This window comes from Cebus imitator, unplaced genomic scaffold (genome assembly GCF_001604975.1).
Source record: "Cebus imitator isolate Cc_AM_T3 unplaced genomic scaffold, Cebus_imitator-1.0 Scaffold111, whole genome shotgun sequence".
NCBI lineage: Eukaryota > Metazoa > Chordata > Mammalia > Primates > Cebidae > Cebus > Cebus imitator.
Genome location: NW_016107426.1, coordinates 276,227 through 287,261, shown reverse-complemented (window position 1 = coordinate 287,261; position 11,035 = coordinate 276,227). Strand labels below are relative to the sequence as shown.

The following is an 11,035-nucleotide window of genomic DNA, read 5'->3' as shown; positions in this document are numbered from 1 at the left end:
GTCACCCAGGCTGCAGTTCAGTGACGCAATCTCGGCTCACTGCAGCTTCTGCCTCCCAGATTCAAGCAATTCTTCCTGCCCCAGCCTCCCGAGTAGCTGGCATTACAGGCACTTGCCTCTACACCTGGCTAATTTTTGTATTTTTAGTAGAGACAGGGTTTCGCCATGTTGGCCAGTCTGGTCTTGAACTCCTGACCTCAGGTGATCCACTCTGCCTGGTCTCCCAAAGTGCTGGGATTACAGGCATGAGACACCACACCCGGCTACAAACACCATACTCTTCTGTAAGGTGTTTCTCACTTATGCTGCTGTCTAGTTTATCCAACACCTTGAATTTCTGTGCTATAGATAAACGTAAGTGCTTCCTCTTTTTCTTATCACTGTTACTCATAGGGGTATCTGTCGGACTTTTTTTTTTTTATTTGACATTTTGAAAACTATGTTTACATCATGGAGAAGAGAATAAGCAGAAAACCCCAATGAGTAATACTCGTAGGTCTGGGTCCCATGCAGAGCATCATGGGGAACCTGCCGTTGAGGCATCCGGCCTATATACACATTTTATTACCTTTCATGGGCTGGCTTGTGTAGGGAGTCAGGGCGTGCATGGAAAAGACACACTGCAGCTGAACAGGGCTGGGAGTACCTTCATTCCCTTGAGGATGCTGAATAAATGATGTGCTGTGTGCTTGCGTTTTAACTGCAACTTGTTACATGAAGTGAGGTGTTGGATTTTTCCACTTTTAGCGTCATGTCAGTGCTCAAGAAGTTTCAGGTTTGGGAGCATTTTGGATTTTGGATTTTTGGATTAAGGATGATTGACCTGCATCTTTGCACTTAAAATAGACTCCTCGTTTTTGGTTTTTTCCTCTGAGTGGTTTTATCTCAATAGCCTCTTCTCTTGGCGCTCCTTAGCTCTCTGCAGAAGCTGGTAGCAAGAGCTTAAGGAATAGTTCTGTTGAAAATTAGTATCTTGTCTGTTTTTAGAAAAATTTTTGTAAGTAACTTGAAGTTTGTAGTGTTCTTAATCTTCTAGTTACTTTCAGGGCATGGGATTCCTGTGGCTCTATTTATTCTTTTGGCTTATCTGCATAGCTCTGAAAGGATGTGTAATGATTCAGATTTTGCTCAGCTACCCAGAAGTCCCTCTGTTTTGTCTTTGAGAAACTTCAAATCACTGATTTTAGATCACTGATGATTTCATCACTAGATGGTTAATCAGTGATCTCAGAGGTTCACTGATTTTGTTAGCAGTCCTGTACTTTTTTTTTAAAAAAAAAACTCTTCTATACATTTTTAGGTTCTAGCATCATATGTTTAATTTCTGAGAACTATTTCTCATTCTCCCATTGCTCCTTTTTCATAAGAGTGTGTTCTTGTTTTATGGATGCAGTATTCTTTCAAGAGTCTGAGATAACTAACTAGAAAAAATATAAACATTTCTTTGTAGTCATTTTCATTGTTTGTTTCTAGATTGGCTGTTCTGTTTGTTCACCTCAATCTTTCTCTTTGATGCTTTGCTTTTATTCAATTCAGAAGACCTTTGGTTGGCCTTTTATATTTATAAAGGGTTATGTTGTTAATATAATTATCTGGCTTGGACTTCCTCTGCAGTTGGGTAGATCTGTTTAACCAAAGTACTTGCACTTTCTGAATGAGAGGAAATTGTGGTCAGTAGACTCTGCAACACTGGGTGGGTCCTATAAACAGACTTTCCTTTAGGGATTCTTGATTAGGGAGTTGGCAATACTTTTATAATGAAGAGGACTTTGCTCTAGAGGCACAGATTTTTTTTGAGACAATTTTATATCTAGAAAGACCTGCTTTTAGTAATCTTCTTCTGAGTCTTTCGGGCATGTGGTCTGAGATTTCTTCAAGCACTGCTCGTCCTCCTCCTTAGCTTCAACTCCTATAGCCTACACACTTTCCTGGCAAATCTACTTCGTGAAGGAAGAGGCTTGCAAGACTACAGATGGGGCAGATGCTACAGCCAGCTGCTCCATATTCACAAGGAGTGAGGAGGGAGGGAAGGAAGGGCTCACTGCCCTAGTCACTGCAAGTGAGGCCCCAGAATGGACATCACCTGGAAGCCTGGCAGAAATGCAGAATCTGAGGCATCACCCCCAACTTCGTGACTCGAAATTGGTGTGTTTAGCAGGACCCTCAGGTGATTGGTGTGGACTTGAAAAACATTGTTGATCGCGGTATCTAAGTAATTATTCTGCTACTCCTGCTTTCTGCCCCAGTCTACTGCAAAAGTAAGACTGTCTTGGAGTGGCCACTAAGAAGCCTTCAAGCATTTTCCCCTTCATTTTTTAAGATCAGCATCCTTAGAAAGAGGAATTCGTTCATATCCATGATCCCAACAAGATCTGATCCTTTTCTAATGACATTACCTATCTCTTGCTTGCCCCTCACAATCCCCTAGTTTTTTTCATTTTCAAATATTTAATGTAAATTCTAGAAATCAATACCGTGTAAATAAAGTTGTGATGGAGTGTATGGAGAGGTTGGGATCCAGTAGACTTTCTAGAAGCATTTTATGCCAATGCTTTAAACAACGATTTTATTTTATCTTGCTTTACACAGTGCAAAGACCTGGAAACATGCTTTAATTCTTATATTTATTCCTGTATTCATTCATTCATTCATTCATGATGGATTTATTGCCTTTGCATGCTTATAGAAACTATGTTATTGATCAGTAACATACCTATGTTGACCCAAAAAAGCCAAGCTCTGTAAAATATTTGAAGAACTTTATTCGGAGCCACATGTAAGAACACCACCATGACACAGCCTCAGGAGGTCCTGGGAACATGTGCTCAAGGCGATTAGGTAATGGCTTCATTTTATACACTCTAGGGAGACAGAAGTTACAGGCAAACATCAATCAATGCATGTAAGATGTACATTGGTTTGGTCCAGAAAGGTGGGACAACTTGAAAACTTGAAGTGTTGGGAAGATACTTACAGATCAGAGGTGGATTCAAACATTTTCTGATTGGCAGTTGGTTGATAGTTAAGTTATTACCTGAAGAGTGAAAGTCAGCAGAAAGAAATGCTTGGGGTTAAGATAAGCAGGGTGGGGTGGGAGGGTGCGGCTGCGGAAGCCAAGGTTCTTGATATGTAGCAGGCTTCAGAGAGAATAGATGGTAAATGTCTCTTATTGACCTTAAAAGGTGCCAGACTCTTAGTTAAATCTCTCCTGGATCAGGAAAAGACCTGGAAAGGGAAAGGGATTCTCTACAAAATGTAGATTTTCCCCATGAGAGACAGCTTTGGAGGGTCATTTCAAAATATGGCAAATAAATACATTTTGCAGTAAAAATACTTCTGTTTCTTTCAGGGCCTGCTGTCATGTGATGCTATGCTGGAGTCAGGTTGGAACTGGCATCTTATTGTTACAAAGAATCTGCTGTGTTAAGATCTCTTTTAATGTTAATGCTAGACAGTTGTGCCTGAATTCCAAAGGGAAGCGGGTGTAAGGAGGCATGTCCGGCCCCGCTTCCTGTGACGGCCTAAACTAGTTTTTTAGGTTTCTTTGAAATCCACTTGGCCAAGAAGAGGGATCCATTCAGTTGGTTGGTGAACTTAGAATTTTATTTTTGATTTGCACCGACTTCTCTTCCTGTTAAAAAAGGTGTGGCGCAAGGATGGAATTTGCAATGTGGAAGCTCCGTAGGAAGGAGTATCTGACTGAATGTGGGAAGGGCTGCCTCATTCTCTGGGCAGCCTAGTAGAGAACTGAGTTGGCTTGGAGGCAGCAGAGGACCTGGATATGGTTTGGATTTGAGTCCCTGCCCAAATCTCAGGTCAAGTTGTTATCCAGCATTGGAGGTGGGGCCTGGTGGGAGATGAATGGACCCTGGGGGCAGATTTCCACTTCGGTGCTGTTCTTGTGATCTGGTTCTAACAAGATCTGGTTGTTTAAAATTGTGTGGCATCTCTTCCCTCACTCTCCTCCTCCTGCTTCAGCCACGATAAGATGTGCCTGCCTCCCCTTTGCCTTCCACCATGATTTTAAGTTTCCCGAGGCCTCCCCAGCCACGTTTCCCGTCCAGCCGATAGAACCGTGAGCCAATTAAACCTCTTTTTTAAAAACAAATTACCTAGCTTCAGATATTTCTTTATAGCAGTGCAGGAGCAGGCTAATACATCCTGTTACTGGATGTGTCTGGTGGAACTGGGTGGGCCTTTTGCGGGGATAGGGAAGGGCATTCCTTCATGGTTAAAGCCTGGAGCTTAGTCATCACCCGCCCGTGTTCCTTCCTCCTGTAAAGAGGAAGTATTCCCTAAGTATGGTCTGCTCTGTGAATGAGGGTAGCTGATTCCTAAAGCTTCGGTCTTCCATAACTCGAGATTGTTTATTCATGAATAACTCAAGAGGTTTCGGTTTTCTTTTTAATCTTTAATTTTTTTTTTAATGGAAACAACAGAAAAATGTAAACATTTGCAAAAGCCAACAGACTAGTCTCATAAACACCTAAGTCTCTATCACCAGCTTCGACAATTACCAGCTCACGGACGGTTCGTCTTGTGTCTGTCTCCGCCCATGTTTTCTCTCATCATTACCTTGAAGCAGATAACGTATCATTTTGCCGGTAAATATTTCAGCATGTATTTCTACAAGATAGAGTTTATTTTTAAAACATAATGATAATACAATCATCACATCACAAAATAGACTTTAATGTAACCAAATAGTTCAGCCATTTTTTAAATATCTTTTATTATCCCTTTTTTCCCAATAAGTTAGTTGAAATCAGGATCCAGAAAAGAAGTGAGGGGGAGGGGCGTGCCTGGCCGCTGGTTGCTCTGCAGATTCTCTGTCCTTTTACTCAAGAGCTGCTGATGTCCCTCAAAGCACGGTTCTTTGCTGGCTTTCCTGTGCAGCAGGAGCACATCTGCTTCTCTCCAGTAGATTGGGCAGGGACTTGCCCTTATTATCAAAGAGAACACTAGAGTCACAGCCTTTAGTCTGTTCATTTTTTTTTTCTTTGAGATGGAGTCTTTCTCTGTCACCTAGGCTGGAGTGCAGTGGCACAATCTCAGCTCACTACAAGCTCTGCCTCTTGCATTCAAGCAATTCTCCTGTCTCAGCCTCCCAAGTAGCTGAGATTACAGGCACATGCCACCGTGCCTGGCTAATTTTTATGTTTTTAGTGGAGATGGGGTTTTGCCATGTTGGCCAGGCTGGTCTCAAACTCCTGACCTCAGATGATCCACCCGCCTTGGCCTCCCAATGTGCTGGGAACACAGGCGTGAACCACGGCACCCGGTTAATTTTTGTATTTTTAGTAGAGATGGGGTTTTGCCACATTGGCCACGCTGGTGTCGAGCTCCTGACCTCAAGTGATTTGCCCACGTCAGCCTCCCAAAGTGCTGGAATTACCGGCACGAGCCATGCTGCTCGGCCTTGCCTTTAGTCCATTCTAAGATGTTGGTTCTCCAACACAGATCATGGAGAGTGACTTTCCACTCAGGATGAGGCATTTAAGAAAATAGCAAAAGATAAAGTGAGGTGAGATAAGAGAAAGTATGATGAAGATGCTGAGATACTTGAGAGATGGACAAGATTGTCCCCATGTCTTCCATTCTTAATTTGGCTGTATCTCATAATATCGTCCAAACCCTATAAAAACGATCATCTGAATTCAACTGAATTTGTAGAAGTGTTTCCATAGTCCCTAGGGACTTGATGTCACTGTACAGAATCAGTGAATCATAGAGTGCTACCACTGGAAGGAGAGTTTGAGATGGGCTTCTGTTAGCCCCCACCAGTTTGCAGATGAAGATGACAAAAGAATGCCACAAGACTAGAAAGCATTATGGATACTTTATTTCTGAATGGGAATAATAAATTTAAAAAGACATAGGCTAATTATCTTACCTCCTATACCAGGAACAACTCTGGGCACTGCCATTCAAAAGGGAATTCCTAAATTTTCCTAAGTTCACAGTGTAAGCATCAACAGACCTAGACAGTCCGGAAGAGTAGTTTGATTTCTTCCAGTAAGAAGCCCCATATGCAGTATATCTGCGACGATCATATTAGTGCTTGGAATTAGGTATTTGAATCATGGGTCCCAAGTGTCCTGGTTTTCCTGAGACTGTTGTTTTTAGCAATTAAAACAATGTGTCCCAGGAACTTCTCAGTGCTGGGCAAACAGGATGGTTTGTCGTGCTACATTTGACTCAGTTCTGATGGCAATGCAATAAATTTCAATTGACCAAAATATTTTCTATACCTTGCTTACCAAAAAAGGTAAATCGTAGGAAAATATATTAACACCAGAGCAAGCCTGGCCCAGTGGTATGACCTGTAGTCCCAGCTATTTCGGAAGCTGACATGGGAGGATTTCTTGAGCCCTGGGGATTCTGTTACAAGCATATAAACATATATATTTATATCATAACTTAAGAAAATAAATACCACACCCACCACAACACTTCTTTGCTATTTTGAGGTCAGAACATATTTGCCTCAATCTCTTATATATTTATATTTAGTGATTTTCAAAATATCAGGTGTGACTCATCAAAAGTTCCATTATATTTGTAACGGAGTTACTAAGATTGGAAAATGGAGTATAGTGTTAACAATATTTTCTATAGCAAGACAGAGTGAATACTGTGGCATGAGCACTCATCCTGGAGCTAGAAGACGTCTGATGACTCTTAACTCACATGTAGGGGTGACTTTCACAAGTTATTTTTCAAAACATTCTTGAGGATTAGTTTCCTTGTCTATAACAAGGACAAAGAACAAGAGGGGTAAAAACAGCCAAGCATTACCTAAAGAAATACGCTGGCCAGAAACCCCATTTCCTGTGCATTTTGTTTAGTTGAAATTTTCATCCCTTTGTTGAATAAGAGAGGATTAAAAAAAAAATCCCACCACAGTAGTCATTAGTGTTGTCTAGCATGTATACCTTATGGGGGGACAATTTAAGTCATTGTCAGGCTGGGTGCAGTGGCTCACGCCTGTAATCCCAGCATTTTGGAAGGCCAAGGCCGGTGGATCACGAGGTCAGGAGTTCAAGACCAGCCTGGCCAATATGGTGAAACCCCGTCTCTACCAAAACTATAAAACATCAGCTGGGCATGGTGGCACTCACCTGTAGTCCCAGCTACCTGGGAGGCTGAGGCAGAAGAATGGCTTAAACCCGGGAGGTGGAGGTTGCAGTGAGCCTAGATGGTGCCACAGCCCTCCAGACTGGGTGACAGAGCGAGACTCAGTCTCAAAAAAAAAAAAAAAAAGAAAATTTCATGATTCATTGTGTTTTCTTTCTGAACTGTGGCCTATACACAATTATGTCATGAGGCACAGCCCTTTCTGTTCACAGGTATTTTTCCAGCAGATCCCACACTCCATTTACCCAGATGCTCTGGTTGCGTCTTAGTCTGTGCGAAGCTAAGAGGAACCTTGTTCTCAGGAACACGTGCCCTCAGTTTGGCCGGAGAGACCATATCTGCCGGCAGCTGCTTATTTCACAGGTGAAAGAGCAGCCTGTGTTTATGAGTGATACAATATTTGCTGAGCCTCTCCCAGCTTTGCCTTGTTTAAGAGTTCTGGTGGTTCCCTTAGAACTTCCTTCAGTGATTACCTGGTTTAAGTAGCAAAGAAAAAAGAGAGGAGCAGGAAAACATACAGAATCAAGCTGCCACAAGGTACAAGCAGATTTGCTATGAAGAAACAGTGGAAGGGGGCCAGCGGAATAGGATGAAGAGAGTCAGTGTCAGAGCTCTGAGTCTGCGAGCCAGGCTTGCTAATGTGACATCAGGCAGCTTGGATTCTATCAGTCTTTGTTTCTTCCTCTGCTAAATGGGGGTAATATCTATCTCAATAAGTTAAGTGCGATAAAAAACAAGTAAGTCTGACAAATGATAGGAACTCAATAAATAGTAGCCATTACTACCGAGAATGATGGTTGCTGTGTTTGACATTCATGCATTTTTGCTAGTGCAGCAGAACTGTTTAGCTCATCCTAGGTCGCATCTGATCAGTGTGCAGTGACATTCAGAAGCTAAGCAACCACCTCCACATAACCTGTGAATCGAAGAAATCACAAAGGAAGTGACAAAACACTTTTACTGAGCAATAACGAAAACAATATATCAACATTCATGTGATATAGAGAAAAGCAGTGCTTAGGAGGAAATTGTGACTTGAAATACATATATTGGCAAAGAAGAAAGGCTTAGAGTCAGTGCTCTAATCTTCTACCTTAAGAAGTCAGAAAAGAGAGAAGCAATTAAACCCAAAGAAAAGAGAAGGAAGGAAATTGTACAAAAAGAAAAAACAAAAAACCAAAGATAAACGAAATGGAAAAGGGAAGAATTGAGCTCCATGTAATTCCATGGTGATCAGAACTGCACCCTCTAAGATTACAGTCATTTAAAATTTGGTGATACTTGCTTTATGACCCAGACAGTGGCCTGTTTTGATAAATATTCCATGAGCATTTAAAAACAATATATGTTCTGCAGTTGCTAGATGTTGAGTTCTTCCAAGTCAGGCCTATATTCTCACTCATTTTTGGCTGCTTGTTCTATCAGTTACTGAGAGAGGAATACTAGAATCTCGAACTTTGTGGATTTGTCTGTTTTTCTTTTAGGTCTATTCATTTTTGCTTAGTGTCTTTTGGGGCAATGTTGTGGCACACATAGACATTTAGGATTCTTATGTCTTCCTGATAAATTGGCCCTTTTATATTTATGAATAATTTATCTCTGCAAGTATTCTTTGTCATAAATACTACTTTAAAAAATACTCATATAGACGCACTGGCTTTCTTATGACTAGTGATAGCATGGTATGTATTTTCCTACCCTTTTCTTTCAATCTAACTCTGTGCTCATACACAAAAGTGTATCTTTTGTAAGCAGTGTATTTACTCTGTCACTATTTGACTTTAAAAAAAGTTTATTATTATACCTTAAGTTCTAGGATACATGAGCAGAGCAAGCAGGTTTGTTACTTACGTATACATGTGCCATGGTGGTTTGCTGCACCCATCAACCCATCATCTACATTAGGTATTTCTCCTAATGTTATCCTTCCCCTTGCCAGTCCCCACCCTCCAACAGGCTCAAGTGTGTGATATTCTCCTCCCTGTATCCATGTGTTCTCAGTGTTCAGCTCTCACTTATGAGCAAGAACATGCCACGTTTGGTTTTCTGTTCCTGTGTTAGTTTGATAAGAATGATGGTTTCCAGCTTCATCCATGTCCCTGCAAAGGACATGAACTCATTCTTTTTTATGGCTGCATAGTATTCCATGATGTATGTGTGCCACATTTTCTTTATCCAGTCTACCATTGATGGGCATTTGGGTTGGTTCCAAGTCTTTGTTATTGTAAATAGTGCTACAGTAAACCTATGCGTGCATGTATCTTTAAAGTAGAATGATTTATAACCCTTCGGGTATAATTTATACCCAGTAATGGAATTGCTGGGTCAAATGGTATTTCTGGTTCTAGATCCTTGAGGAATTGCCACACTGTCTTCCACAATGGTTGAACTAATTTACACTCCCACCGACAGTGTAAAAGCATTCCTGTTTCTCCACATCCTCTCCAGCATCTGTTGTTTCCTGACTTTTTAATAATTGCCATTCTAACTGGCACGAGATGGTAGCTCATTGTGGTTTTGATTTGCATTTCTATGACCAGTGATGATGAACATTTTTTTATATGTTTGTTGGCCACATAAATGTCTTCTTTTGAGAAGTGTCTCTTCATCTCCTTCATCCACTTTTTGATGGAGTTGTTTTTTTCTTGTAAATTTGCTTAAGTTCCTTGTAGATTCTGGATATTAGCCCTTTGTCAGATGGATAGATTGCAGAATTTTTCTCCCATTCTGTAGGTTGCCTGTTACTCTGATGACAGTTTCTTTTGCTGTGCAGAAGCTCTTTAGTTTAATCAGATCCCATTTGCCAATTCTGGCTTTTGTTGCCATTGCTTTTGTGTTTTAGTCATGAAGTCTTTGCCCATGCCTATGTCCTGAATGGTATTGCCTGGGTTTTCTTCTAGGATTTTTATGGTTTTAGGTCTTACGTTTAAGTCTTTAATCCATCTTTAGTTAATTTTTGCATAAGGTGTAAGGAAGGGGTCCAATTTCAGCTTTCTGCATATGGCTAGCTAATTTTCCCAACACCATTTATTAAATGTGGAATCCTTTCCCCATTGCCTGTTTTTGTCAGGTTTGTCAAAGATGAGATGGTTGTAGAATTGTGGTGTCACTTCTGAGGCCTCTGTTCTTTTCCATTGGTCTGTTTTGGTACAGTACATGCTGTTTTAGTTGCTGTAGCCCTGTGTAGTTTGAAGTCAGGCAGCATGATGCCTCCAGCCTTGTTCTTTTTGCTTAGGATTGTCTTGGCTATGCAGGCTCTTTTTTGGTTCCATATGATATTTAAAGTCGTTTTTTCTAATTCTGTGAAGAAAGTCAGTGGTAGCTTGATGGGAATAACATTGAATCTATAAATTACTTTGGGCAGTATGGCCATTTTCACGACATTGATTCTTACTATCCATGAGCATGGAATGTTTCTCCATCTGTTTGTGTCCTCTCTTATTTCCTTGAGAAGTGGTTGGTAGTTCTCCTTGAAGACGTCCTTCACATCCCTTGTAAGTTATATCCATAGGTACTTTATTCTCTTTGTAGCAATTGCAAGTGGGAGTTCACTCGTGATTTGGCTCTCTATTTGTTTATTATTGGTAAATAGGAATGCTTGTGATTTTCGCACATTGATTTTGTATCCTGAGACTTTGCTGAAGTTGCTTATCAGCTTAAGGAGTTTTGGGGCTGAGATGGTGGGATTTTCTAAATATACAATCATGCCATTTGCAAAAAGAGACAATTTGATTCCTCTCTTCCTATTTGAATATGCTTTCTTTCTTTCTCTTACCTGATTGCCGTGGCCAGAACTTCCAGTACTATGTTGAATAAGAGTGGTGAGAGAGGGCATCCTTGTCTTGTGCTGGTTTTCAAAGGAAATGCTTCCATCTAGTATGATATTGGCCCTGGGTTT

At 41.0% G+C, this 11,035-nt stretch overlaps 1 protein-coding gene across 1 annotated transcript in view; it reads left to right on the top strand.

The window, feature by feature from the left end:
* MCF2L2 (MCF.2 cell line derived transforming sequence-like 2) overlaps positions 1–11,035 on the top strand; it is a 235,861-nt gene that overhangs the window by 78,792 nt on the left and 146,034 nt on the right. The window lies entirely within an intron of this gene.